This window comes from Pholcus phalangioides, unplaced genomic scaffold, assembly GCF_987345545.1.
Source record: "Pholcus phalangioides strain wild (caught in Gottingen) unplaced genomic scaffold, Ppha-v1.0 ptg000039l_1, whole genome shotgun sequence".
Taxonomy (NCBI): Eukaryota; Metazoa; Arthropoda; class Arachnida; order Araneae; family Pholcidae; genus Pholcus; species Pholcus phalangioides.
Window position 1 is genome coordinate 8,715,895 of NW_028301625.1, and position 3,917 is coordinate 8,719,811.

Below are 3,917 nucleotides of genomic sequence, written 5' to 3' on the forward strand. Positions count from 1 at the left end.
CCGGTTCGGACCAACGTCCCGCCAACCCCCAAGTAGCACAACCACACCCAAACCCCCAATCCCCGGGCATATCACCGCTCGACAAAGTCAGGACAGCACCGCGAGTGCGATTCCTCCTCCGTCCCGACACCCGTGACAAGGCCCCGCCGGCGCGGTCCACAGCGCCCCAACACGCCTAAAGCCTCCTAGAGAGTAGTATCTAGGAAGCTTTGACACGCCCCGCAAAGGGAGACCCCCCGACCACCCCTACCACCCCCACCCCCAAGAACTTCTATTGTGGGTATAAGAGGATAATTTGTTCGTAATTATCATAAGGTAATCGTAATTATCATAAGGTAATTGTTTGAGAGTTGGGAAGATAATTCTAATTTGAAGAATGAAACCCAAATTGGCTTCGTTGAAAATACACGAAAAACCGAGACATTTTTGTAAAAAAGTCGAGACACCCAGAAAAACAGAAAAAACTGTCCTGGCAAATACTGACGTATGAAATTGAAGTGACGTATTGTCACTTCAATTTGACATTATTTCCAGTGAAAATTTTTTTTATTTTCTCCATATTTGCAACACATGAGTTGAAATTATTTAATTAATTTAATATTAATTAATTAAATATTAAAATATTATTTAAAGAGAGTTGAAGGACTTTGAAATATTTCTAGCAGTATTTCTCAAATTGCATAAACGATATTTTTTTTCGTGAAAAGCTTGCTACTTCTCACATTTGACAGATGGCTTTGACAAGTTCAAATTCAATGAATAGACTTTATTCAACTTTATGAATTGAGAATAACATTGATTTTTTCAAATAAAAAATGTGGACATGGCAATTTTCGTCAACATTTTCATGGTATATTCGTCGACATTTCAATCGAATGTCGACGAATCTTTGTGTGGAATATATTTAAGTAAAAATATATAATATGCCACAACCAAGTAAAAAATTAGTGAAGATAAACTACAGTATATAAGAGAAACATATTGGAATAATTTTAGTGATGAAAGACATGAATTGAGGAAAATAGAGACATGAAGGAAAACAGTATCACTGATTAAAAATGGTCAAATTATATCCAAAAAACAAATTTTATTACTTATAAAATACATGTATTTTCTTGAAATTTCGTAAATAAAAATTTCATTTATCTTCTTAAGCTCAAGACAAAATACTATAAAATTCTCATTATAAAAGTAGGAATGTTGAAACTAAAAAAAGTCTCTCATCTTAACGAAACTCTTCACCCTTTACGGTATCTATCATTAATAATACTCCTAAGGAGATAAGGACCACTCCACCAACCCCTATAACAAATAAAAGATAGTTATAAAATTTTAAATGAATAGAAACTGCAATAATTTTAATACAAACTAGCTTTCTCTGTGATACGGGATAAAAAGTTAACAGCACAATTTTTCGTCAAAGATTTTAACCAATAGAAAAAATAATTATTCTTTATCATGCTAAAATACAAAAAAGGGATAAATAAAAAAAAGCCTTTTCCTGAGTATGAAATCATCTAACACAATGTAACGTGAATGCAAAAATTTTAAATCCCTTTTCGATATTATTAATACTCCATTTTAATTACGTTTTATAGGCAATTACGTATGATTAGTAATGACGTAATGAATAGTAATACTAGAGTTATGTGTAAAAAGGTAACATACCCCAACAACAGCTTCCTTATTCATTTGTTCTTTTTGGTTTTTTTAAATCTCTCACTAATTTTTATCCACCTATCTATCATATACATATATATTATATAGGGTGTCCTGTAAGTTCTAATTCTGCTTTTATCTCATCAACTGTTCATTTTAGAGGTATGGTTCTAGTTTAAAAAATGCTCAAAATGTGTTCAAGAATCACCCTGCTCCAATTTATGGAGTGCAAATACAGGGTGTCATAAAATAATAAAATCTAAATTTTTATACAGTCCCTCTATCTCCCAATTAAAAAGTTGTTGCCCAGTTTCTCCAGAGGCAAAAAAAAGAATAATAATAATCATCCCATGTTTCTAAGTGTAATGTTTGTTGAGATATTTGAATTCAAAAAGGGAGAAAAATTGAGAAAGAAAAGCAGCATTATCCATTAGTTTATGCTTTTCTTTTCCAACTTTTCTCCGATTTTCGAATTCAAATATCTCAGCAAATATTGCTCTTAGAAACCATGAAATTTTTATTGTTGGCCTTATGAGATACAGGGCAAGAACTTTTTAATTTAAAGGTAGAAAACAAGGAAATCGTATGAAAATTTAGATTCTCTATTTTGTGACACACTGTATTTTCACTCTCAAAACTGGTACAGTGATTCCTGAAAACATTTTTGAGCATTTTTTAAATTAGAACCATACCTCTATGATGAACGGTTAATGAGATAAAGACTGCATTAGGACTAACAGGACACCCTGTATATAGTACATACACATACAATACAGTCTCTGTATATCAAACTTCTATTTAATACATTTTTCCCATATAAACATTTTTATCAAATTCTCAAATTTTCATTAATTCACTCAAAATTAAAAATTGTTCCTTTATAACAAATTTTTTGATGAAATAAAGCAACTTGTGATTACATGAAGACTCGACCGCTGTGTACAGCATGAACTTCACCTAATCTGCCAAACAAAAGAGGGTGACAGAAAAGCCCAAGTGGAGCATAAAACACCATAGCAACCTTGTCCTATCTCTAACTATTTTTGAGTTATGGTGGATAGAAAAATGCATCGAATCTGAAAAAACTAAATTTGTGAAGTTATCGAAAGCATTGCATGCAAACTAAGCATGTATTTGGAATTAACAGAAAAAATCCTATAAGGTGACATCATTTTCATAGAAATATCTGGATGAAATAGCAAGTTACAAGTGCTGAAAGGTAGGTGAAGTGCAAAACCAAATTGCCGCCAAAATCTGTAAGCACCAATTCCACAAACACCCTTCTAGCTACAATCTGTCCATTCCACCAGCTTTTGAAAAAGTCTACAGTAAACCATATCAGTGTTCTAGTTCAGGAGAAATTCAGCCTTTTATTTACAATTCATCACTGAAATTTGTGTTCGTCCAAGTAGGCATTTGAAAAATTTCGGTGACAATATAAATTTTGCATTTTGCCAATATCTCAGTGCTTGTTGCTTGCCATTAAATTTAGATATCCTAATGGGAATTATGTCATTTTTTTCTGTAAAATCAAATTGTTGACAAAATCTGTAACCGCCAGTTTCAAATGTTTGCTTCAGCGAATGCTGATTTCAGTGATGTAGGGTCAGGCGGGGTAATTGGAAACAAAACAGCTGCTAGCAATTTAGTGGCTTTTATTCAAATCTTGCAGAGACAATGTTAAGTTGATTGTTATTGTTGACACAGCCCTAAGCCAATTCTCACCTCTTTGGTAGAAGTTGATTGAGCCCAGGTAACAGCTGATAGTTAACAACAAACAAAATTCTGTTGCACGTTTATTTTGTTTTTTAAGTTTTGCTTCCCCACCTGCTGCTACAAAAACGGAAGGGTAAAATTACTGTTGTTATATGTTTAGTGTACAGTCACAACTTCATGCAGTTTTTTTTCCATCTTTCTGGTGACCCATCTATCCTGTTTTCAATTACCCCAAAATTTTGAGAGAGTGGGGTAATAAGAAACAGTTTTATTTACTTCTTATTTACATTATTTTTGCTATTTGATATTACTTTACTACTTAATTTGTATTACTTTATATTTTACTTGTTACCTACAGTTTCACTGCTGTTTATTTACTTGAAATTTAATTGTTGTAAGAGTCCTTGATGTTATTTGATGTGGAGTTGAAGTAATATGTTTCCTTTGTCTTAAAAGAAATAAAATGCCACGAAATTATAAGAAAAAGATGGTCCCTTGAAGATCTGCAGTATTTGATGTGATGAACAAAAATATGACTTACC